Raw genomic sequence first — 10,939 nt, 5'->3', positions numbered from 1 at the left:
GAGTCAAACCTTTATTCTTTGCCATTGATATGTTTTTAATCTAGAAATTCCAGAAATCAACTGAAGAACTTTACAAAGCAATAAGAAAGTCTAATGAGATATTCAGCTCATTCAATCAACATATATACACATAAGTATGGGTTTGTGTGTATTTTTGCTAGGAAACAATCAATACACATATACACACAAACATATGCATGGGCTTGTGTTTTTATTTTTCCTGAGAATCATTCAATACCCACATATACATGGGCTCGTGTGTATATTTTTCTGAAAAGCAGTAAAAGCAAGTTTAAAAAGTATAATGAAAATAACTGCTCTTCACAGTCGCAATAAATAAGCCATAAATGAATCTTCAGAATAAGTAAGCAATGTGAAAGATTCCATATGAATAAACTCTAAAACTTTGTTAAAAGATGAAAAGAAGCCATTCATAAATTACAGCAGCAAGCATTATTAAGAGGTTTGTCCCAATATACTATGTAATAGTTATTAAAAGTAGGAATAGTACAGGAATATAAAAATATAACAATGAAAATAGTAGAGAGTTAAAAATAGCATGATGAAAGTATTATTTCAAATCTTAGGAAAGGAAAAATTATTGAATACTGTATATAGTATTGGGACATGAAAAATGATAGAAAATGATGTCATTAAATGATGATGGGGTAGAAAAAAGATGTCATTAAAGTCCTACCTTTCAACATACATTTAAAAATTCCAGAAGTGTTAAAAGTTAAAAGTAATACATCTTCAAACAAGTAGAATAAGATGTAGACTATTTGCCATCTTAGGAATGAAAACATATTTCTAATTATGACACTAAAGCCAGGAACCATAATGTAGAACAATGACAGACTGAAACAATTAAGACTTTTATATGACAAAACACCCCATATGTGAAGTAAAAAGGCAATGCGTACTGGGGAAAATAGTATGTACTGTTGTCACACATTAAAACTTTCTCGTGCAAACTTCTCTTACAAATAAGTAAGATTGATTTTGTTGAGTAGGATGCTCAGGTATTTTCATTTTCTACTTTATATGCTTTATTCCCTTTTCTATATAGTATAATTTTTTTACAGTTAAGGTATAATCTTTTTTTAACTTATAATTTTTTTTTACTTTAAAGATGTGGGGTGCAATTCCGGGTCAGGTATACAAATGTTCATTATGCAGGTACCCTTGTTGATGAGGTGTGTGCTCTCCTCCCCCTGCAGCAGAATCCTACTCCTGCTAATCCCATCCCCACCCCCACCCCGGCAATTTCCCACTACTGACAATCCTTTACCTATAGTATTACGATAATTGTTCATTTTAATATTTAAAAACAGTGAATTCCTTATGGTGCAGAGATTTTGTGAGGGCTAGCTGTTGAACGAAATAAAGTTACCAACAGGGCAGAAAACAGAAGATTTGGCTTCCGGCTTTTGTGGTGTTGATCTTCATCTTCCTTCCTCAACTCTCACTTTTTTCACTTGTCCTTATCTCACTCTAACTCTCCTTCCTTCTGCCATGACCATTACATGAATTATTACAACATACATTTCTGCAGTCGTTATTTTTATTGCAACATACATATTTCTTACTCCAAGTTAAAAAGTAGTTATTCACCCATATAGTCTATGCTGTGCTATAGCAACAGTAACTCCTAAAATCTTGGTATCTTTACATATAAAGGTTTCTTTCTTACCCAAGTGGGGTTGCTAAGGCCTGGTGACACTATGTGACAGCTCCCTTCAAAGCAATGGTATAGTTACATCTTTTTTATTTTATTTTATTTTATTTTGAAGATGCGAGGTACAATTCAGGATTCGGTATACAAGTGGTCATCATACAGGTGGTGTTTGGGCCTCCTTTTGGTCCCCACTTTGCCTGGTTTGAGATCAGTTACCCTTATTGAGGCTATGTGTCCTCCCTCCCACTCTCGGTAATGTCCCGCTAGTTCCTGCCAATCCCTTTCTTATAGTATTATGGTAAATGTTCAAGGTCTGCTTATGAGTGATATTGTTACATCTTATAACTCTGCCATCACATACATGTTCCAAGATTGCTGTCACATGACAAGAAAACTATGGAAGCACCTTGGCTTTGAATTGTCTCAGTCCAGATGCAACACGTCATACAAGTATTTTTTTAGCTTCTCCAACAACACCCTATTAAAAATACAAAGTAACCTAAGATAACTTCCCTGTCTTTGAAGAATTTAATAACTGTTACTATTAATATTACTATTTTATTTCTTAGACAGAGTCTCACTTCATCCCCCAGGCTGAAGTGCAGTGGCACAATCATAGCTTACTACAGCCCCAAACTCCTGGGCTCAAGTCATCTTCCTGGCCCAGCTTCCAAATATTTAGGACTGCAGACACACATCACTACAACTGGCTAATTTTTTAAATTGTTAAATTTTTTTGTAGAGACAGAGACTTGTTATGTTTCTCACCTCTTGAACTCCTGGTCTCAAATGATCATCCTGCCCCAGCTTCCCAAAGAGCTAAGATTACAAGTGTGAGCCACTGTGCCTGGTACTAATCACTGTTATTTTATTGTGTGTGTAATCATAACAGGATCCTGACATGATAAATGCAATCCTCACTGATATAAACAAGTATCAGTTTTCTCTAGTTTATATATTCCAAAAGTTATCTGAAAAGGGGTCGACCTGCAAGCAGAGAAATGGAGGATACAGTGGTGATGACTCCAGAACATGTAACAAAAATTAAAATGAAAAGTTTTACCACCACATATTACCTTATGCTGTGATCAAACGTAACATTTTGGGCTTTAAAAAAAATCGAAATATTATTATGTGGAGTCAAAGGATGTTACATGAAACAAAAGTAAGAGGTATTTTGGGTCCTTTAATAGTTTTAAAGTTTTTGTTTTGGTATATATTAAATACTAGTTGTGGAAAACATCATCAATGCAGATTTATAGGGGAAATAAATTTAAATGTCCCTAATTCCATTACTCAAAGATGACATCTGTTAACATATGTTTGGTCTAATTGGTATAATTTACTTACATGGACTCATATTCCACAAACTGTATTTTAACCTGTCCCCTAAATATACTTATATATCTTTCTACGATGTTGAATTATGATTATAATATTATAATATTGTTTTCAATATCATTCCATTGTGCATATTATCATAATATATGTAACCATGATCCCAGAACCTTAGAGATTAGGGAAGTGTAATGGAAACTTGTTGTTTTTTTTTTCTTTCCATCAACTCCATCTTCTTTTGGTAACAATTCTTACACTGTTTTTTGCAGGATTTCCTTTCCTCTAACTTTTACAAGCTTGTTGAAACTTTCAACCCAACCAAGCTGCGAATGAGTGAGGTTTTTTATATTTCACAACAGGACAACAGAATTAATAATCTTACTATAGTGCACTCATGCTAGCAGCTGTAAGGCCTTGATAAGACTGAGCTGTTTCTGCTACCCAACTCCCCGTGATACCTTGTTTTTCTTTCCGTGCCCAGTTCACTAGTCCCCCCATCAACTCTCTGTCAGCCTCTCAATATCTTTTAAACATATTTCTTCCCCGCTTAATGCAGTCAGAATTTGTTTGAAGCATAATTGAAGAGCTTGAACTAATGAAGGCTGATACTATAGACAATGCTGGGGTGATTACTCTTGTGACTAAATCTTTTCACACATTATTCCATTAAAATACTTTCCTAGCAATGGAAATGCTGAGTCAAACACATGCATATTTTAAAGACTTTTGATATGGTCTCCTATCTTGTTTTTTGGAAGTATATATCACTATTGTATCTACAATATTGCATTCCAAATGTGGAAGCACTCATTTTTTCCTCACCTCTGCCAATGCTCTATAATAATGTAATTGTAATTATTTTTTCAATTTGAGATGAATAATTTGCTTACTTTCAATTTGATTACTAATAAAGTTGGACTTTTTCCTATTCTTATTAGTATTTTTTGAAAATTTCCTTTTTATACCATTTTCCATTTTTTAACGTTTTTGTCTTTTACTTGTTTCTTATACATTGTCAACATTTTTCTCAACTTACCTTTTAAATGTATACATACACATGTGCACACATCCCATTCAGCTTATCTGAATCCATCACCTTTGTTTTTGTTTATAAATTCTGTCATACTTCGAAAGACCGCTTTCAAACCAAGGCTGAATAAACATTCATCACTTTTCTGTTTCAAGTCCTATATATCAGTATCCTGAGGATAACTAAATGTTAACCTCTGCTGACGACAGTGGTGAATTCCCTCACTTGCCTTTTTCATGTGGGCCACGTGGCTGACAATACTTTTTAACAGCAAGATTTCCGTGCTACCTATGTTTATCAAGCGATCATTGTACTTAAGACACGTACCTTGTGAATTATGTATTTTTACTGATTGCTGTAGTTCAAAGGAGTTCATTAAATCTCACAAGTGGTAGAGTAAGCATGTGAATCTGATCTTTTGACAGTAGGTTCAGTGCAAAGTCTACTTAATACTTTTAAAAATAGTCTGCAGATTATTTAAGCTCTCTGGCCTTGATTTTCTCATCTTAAATCTGGGGTAATAAGTATGGGCAACCTATGTAAGTCAAGTCCTGTGAGAGACAGCAACGGAAAACAGTGGTTAAAAGCAAGGCCCCCTTAGCCTGATTGCCTGGGTGTGAATCCTGGTTCTGGTACCTCCTATCTGTGTGAACTTGGCAATTAAAAATCCACCCCAGCCGGGCTCGGTGGCTCAGACTGTAATCTCCGCACCTTTGGGAGGCTGAGGTGAGTGGATTGCCTGAGCCCGCGGGTTCGAGACCCGCCTGGGCAGCAAGACCTCATCGCTACAATAAATCAAAAAATCAGCTGGGCGTGGTAGCACATGCCTGTAATTCCGGCTACTTGGAAGGCTGAGGCGGAAGGATCGCCGGAGCCTAGCAGGTCGAAGCTGCGGTGGCCGGGAGCGGCCACTGAACTCTGGGCGACAGAGGGAGACTCCAACTCAAAAAAAATCCACCTGTGCCTCATTTTCGTCAAATATAAAATAAGCGTGATAACAACATACCTAACCTACCTCATAGGATGACTACGAGGTGTAAATGAGTCATTACTTGCGACATGCATAGAAGAGTATCTGGCACATGGTGAGTTCAAGGTAAGCGTGTTTTCAGTTAACCCTTGTTAAGTACTAAGAACATTTTCTGGCACTTAATAAGCACTTAATACATGTGAGTGATGGTACCTCAAATGATCTTGTACACCAAAGCCTCTGACCTTTCAAGAATTATAAACTAAAATTTTTATGCATGAGACTAGGTTAAATTAACATGCTTTATGATTTTTCCTTAGGGATTTCTCTTTGTCTTGTAGCTTACTTAGGAATAAATTAAGGAGATTGAGAAAGGAAGGAAGGGAGAGGGAAAGATGGAAGGAAGGGAGGGAGGGAGGGAGTCAGAGAGGGAGGGATCATTTGACGTTTGATCCTTTGACCACCAATCAAATGAACAAATATGCAAAAGTCATTCACTTAGTTTCACAGATGCATCTCTTAAGGGCAATGTGCTTCCTTGTCTGTTTCCATTCCTATCTCTTGCCTTTACCTGCACATTGTTGGAAATGGAGCTTCACGCCTCTCACTCAAATTCCCATGAAATATATTTAAGTTCACGAACAGGGAGCAACTAGTAGAGGATAGTATTTACTTGTTATTGCTATATGGTGCCTCTTAAAATAAAGAAATAGCTTCTATTCTTATCCTCTTCGAAGTCCCAGTGTGACTATTTCATTTTAATGTCTCTAAATTACACTGAATAAAAAAGACTTTGGTATTCTTCCCAAGATCCTAAATCTATTTTTAACATGTAGCTACTACCATTTATTGTATCATTTTCTATATTTTAAATGATTATTGTGGTCTTGACTGTATTGACAAACCCCAAGTGTTCCATATACTACTTGTCTCATGAAGTTCTTTCCTATAAATACAACTTTTTTCCATAAACCTTCTTTAATCTTCCCCTATAGAAATGCTTATTCAATTATCACATTTAATCATGACAATACCATAAATAATCCCTCATGAAGTTAGCACTCATTGAACAATATATTTTGGGGGCCAAGAAAATAGAACAGTCACTAGAATAATTTATCTCTTGTTGTGAAGTCTACAATCTATAATGCTAAACTGAAAAGGGAATGAGAGGTTTTATGTTCAGATGTTACAGAGTTTTGCTTAATATGGGACATAGAATGAGATTAAATAGCCAACAATCATTATTGCATACTGTGTCTGTAAGGAGCCCAGAGGGGCAGTAGTATCCAAAAAGTAGATATTAAGTCATTTTATGCACAAACTGGGTATATATGTGCTGTAAGGGAAACACCAAGAAATATGAGAAGGGACCCCCCTCCAAAAAACCTGGGATTTATTTATTAAAAAGGTGTATTTATCCTTACTTATTTAAACTTCTGTCACCTTCAAAATTTCTTTGTTTGATGCAATATGCCTATCAAGATGCTTTTCTCACTGCTCAAAAACAGTTTTTGAACATTTTGATGCCTTTTAGTGTTTCTGCCATTTTTTGTTTCATCTCTTCCATGTCAGCAAAATGTGTCCCTTTGAGGCCTTTTTTTATCCAGGGAAAAAAGCAAAAACAAGACAAAACAAAACAAAACAAAACAAGTTGCTCAGCAGAGATCAGGCGCATAGGGAGGGTGGGGCAGAGGGTCAAAAACAACTGAATACTCAACACAGTGTGGGCAGGTGTATTGTCATGGTGGAAGAAACAGTCACTTGTTTGCCACAGCTCAGGACGTTTCTTCTGCAACTCACAAATTGTGAGGCAGCCTTCTCAAAACTTCCAGATAAAAACTTTGGTTGACCATTTGATATGGAGGAACAAATTCTGAGTATACTCCAAGGGGCCTACCCTTCAAAAGATGATTCTGGATTTTTGGGGTCTCCCCTCGTATAATATATCCTCTACTTCCAAGATAGATTATAGTCCTGCAGTAGAATAAGCAAGTGACAAAAGATAGACTGTGACAAGTACCATAAGGAAGAAACTAATAAGTTAATTAAGGGTTCAAAGGAGGAAGCAAGTGTATCTGCCAATGACAAAAAAGAGAAGGATTTATCAACAGCATGGACCTTGGATGACACTGGCTCCAGACCTAACTCTGATCATCCAATTTTACATGCAGTCTGGAAATGATTTTTTAGGTGGAATATTCTTGACAATCTTGGAAATGTGTCTTTAAAAATAAACATGCAGTCAAATAAATATATAAGCTGAATTTGGCCCACTCACCATCAATGTCCCCTCTCCCAGACACAGCAGAGGCACTATATATCTTAAAGTACCATACGAAGCCGCAGCACAGGACTGTGGAGAGTTTTACTGCATTTCAGATATGACCCTTAATAGAGTTGGAAACGGGAACAATCAAGGGGTTATTAACAGAGGTATGAAGTGAAGTGACTAAAGCAATACTTAAGAAAGTTGAATTCAGCAGCAGTATGTAGACTGGATTGGATGACTGAATTGAAAGCAAGGAAGTCAGTTCAGAGGTTGTTGCAAGAGGCAAACGAGAATATGATCCAGGGTGACAGAAGCAGCAATGCAGAGAAGGAGCAGGGATGGTGGCCAGAATACACACAGAGGTCAGAACATGCTGCTACTTTTAATCCTCTCTTCCAAAAACAATGCAGTTTCCTCTGAACATTTGTCTTCTGAAAGGCAGTCTAGCCTCTGGAAATCATATAATAAAAATTTGGAGTTTGGTGGTCCAGAGTCTAATCTCGATTCTTTCTCTTGCTAAATGTGTAACTCTTGGAAATTAACCAAACCTCTCTAATATCCCATTTCTTACCTTAAAATGGGGCTAGCATCCTCCTCATAGGATTAAGGTCAAAGGACAAGTGATTACAGTCAAATTATCATTTTTTAAATACATATTTGTATATGTGTGTGTATGTGTGTATATGTATATGAATATACATAAAGTCGACATTATGTTAAGGGCTCAGCTATTTAAAACAGTACTAACAATTAAAGCAGATAATCACTTTTATGTATATTACATCTCCCTACTGACTTCATCGACCAATCCTATTCACCTTCCTCTTCAAAATCGTCCCATCAGAAAGTAAGACTTCCAATTACATAGTGCCACATGTTTGTAATATATGAGAAACGCAATTTTAAAGAAGAGAGGATTTTCACCAACCCCCTAAAAAGAATTATTTTCTCTTCACTGCTCTTGTAACTATTTGTTTGTAGCTGACTTCAAGCCACGATATAGGCTATTAAATCTATAATAAAGCTGGGCATGGTGGCTCACATCTATAATCTCAGCACTTCGGGAGGCCGAGGTGAGAGGATTGCCTGAGCCCACGGGTTCGAGACCAGCCTGGACAACTTGGCGAGATCTCATCTCTACAATAAATCAAAAATTACCTGGGCGTGGTGGCACATGCCTGTAGTTCCAGCTACTTGGAAGGCTGAGATGGAAGGACCACCTGAGTCCAGCAGGTCGAGGCTGCAGTGGCTGTGAGCATGCCACTGCACTCCAATCTGGGCAACAGAGTGAGACTCCAATTCAAAAAAAAAATACACACACACACACACACACACACACACACACACACACACACAAAGTATAACACACTAAAGACAAAGACAAAATACGGCTATGGTACTAAATTTAAATATTTTTTTGTTTTATCGATATCATAGTATAGAGTATGTAGTCACAATTAGGAACAAAAGCTCACTTAATGAATATTCATTATACTGAAATACATTTCTTATATTTTAAGTTCCTTCTCCAAGATATTTGAAAAAGGAACCGGAGTATAGAAATATAGTGGGTGGGAGGGAGCAAGAAAACTTTATTTTCTTAACTAGTTCCTTTTTTTATCTTTTAAATCTGCGGCTTCTAAGTCGCTCCTCCCTCCAGGTTCCCTAAGTTCTAGACCAAGATGTCATTATTATTTAACCACTGCCTCAGTGGAGACTTACAACTCAAATGTTCAGTTTGGGATAGGAAAGTCCTACTTGCTTTTTTGTTTGACTTAAACCTGCATTTATTGGTTGTAATTTACATCCAAGAGAGCTGGGCACCCTAGGCAGACAGAGGGGTGAGTTAGACTCCTGAATTTTGTACTGTACCATTATGAAAACAATTCTAGAACATTTTAAGGAGAGATGTGGAGTTAAAAGTGGCAATTTTAGCCACAAGTGATTATAATTTCAACAGGTCTTTTGAACTAAGTCAAGGAGATAAATTGGCTGCAAGAGATAGCTTAAAGTAAATGAAATAATTAACTTATTGCCCTCTCCACAGAGATTTTATTTACATTGATTTTCATGTAAAAATTAAAATACCTGCCAAAAAACACAATTTTTGCTGTAACATAGTTGCTGGTGAGTGATTTGGACAAAAACCAACTAACAGGTTTAGTTGCTTATTCAGCCACTACTGATTCAAATAAATCTGACTCATCTTGTGTAAAATTTCATTCACTTCGGCATCAATATCCGAAGTGCCCCTTATCTTCCAACATGCCACATGAACCTTGCAGCTTCTGTCTTTATGCCAAATCTGACATTCTCGTCATATCCTTACTCGTGAAATTTGCTCTCTTCCCTTCAAAAATGTGCGTTTTACAATTCTAACAATAACAATGAGTGGCCTAGAAGAAAAATCTTCCCATTTTAATTATAGCAAAGAGTTTTTATTGTATAACCCATTCATTATTTTTTTCATTGAAATCACTGGACCCTTAAACTGTGAAATTACATTTCTTTTAAGGTAAGTGGCAGCTTTTTAACATCTATATTACAAGAAAATTCAGACATCAAAAAGTGCTGCAATTGTTACTCCAAAGTAGGTAGCTCTCTTTCGAACCTTTTATTTTTGAAAATTCTTCTCTCCTTAATGTGGTGGGTGCACAGAACACAGAGCACTGAGTAACAATGAGCAACATTGAGGTGTACAATATAAACAAGGAGAAATGAAAAGATTAAGGAAAAACAATACTAGCAGATATGGAAATAACTGCATGGTTTACAAGATGGATAATTTGGGGAAGGAATGGTAATTTAGGATTTGGAAGAATAAAAATTGCCAAAACCTCTCTACTTTAACAACCAGAATAGTGTTGACAAAACTACAAATTTTATTTTGGGGGGAATATGATAATCCATCTTCCTTTAAACATTAATAAATTAGCCTAAATTTAAGACTGATGAAGTTAAATTACTTCTATATTGTTTCAGCAAATTAAATAGCAGAATTATTTTCTTATGAATAAGACCTGTCCTTTCTTTCTGAGTTTTTATGTGTTGTTACTGAATATTTCCAGATAATTCAAACAAAAATAGCAAAAAAAAAAAAAAATGCGGAAATAATTCAGGACTTTGAGACAAAAGATTTTGGTTCTTCTCAGCTTCAGTTTCAGCTACCAGATCAAATGAGAAAAAAACCTCAAAGGATAGAGACAAGTGATGCTCACCTTTGTATCCCCAGTCCCTTAACAGAGTGCAAGACACATAAAGGATGTTTAAAAGTATATTTAGAATGATGAGTTCCTCTGGGTATATTTCCAACAGGGGGATTGGTGGGTCGCACACGCATGTTTGTTGCAATTCTCTTCACAAAAGCAAAAGCATAGAACCAATCATGCTACCCATCGAATCTGAGCTGGATTTAAAAAAAAAATGTGGTATCTATACACAATAGGATATTATGCAGCCACAAAGAAGGACAAACATACGGACTTTGCAGAAACTTGGATGGATTTAGAGTCTATCATACTCAGTGATCTATCACAGAAACAAAGAATAGAGTACCATGTGTTCTCAGAACTCATAAGCAGAACTTGAACAATTATCATGATACTGTAAGAAAGGGATTGGCAGTAGTGGGAAACTGTGAGGGGAGCGGGG

Source organism: Carlito syrichta, unplaced genomic scaffold (genome assembly GCF_000164805.1).
Source record: "Carlito syrichta isolate Samal-C Ts95f unplaced genomic scaffold, Tarsius_syrichta-2.0.1 Scaffold192234, whole genome shotgun sequence".
NCBI classification, from domain to species: domain Eukaryota; kingdom Metazoa; phylum Chordata; class Mammalia; order Primates; family Tarsiidae; genus Carlito; species Carlito syrichta.
Note: the sequence above shows the minus strand (reverse complement) of the source record.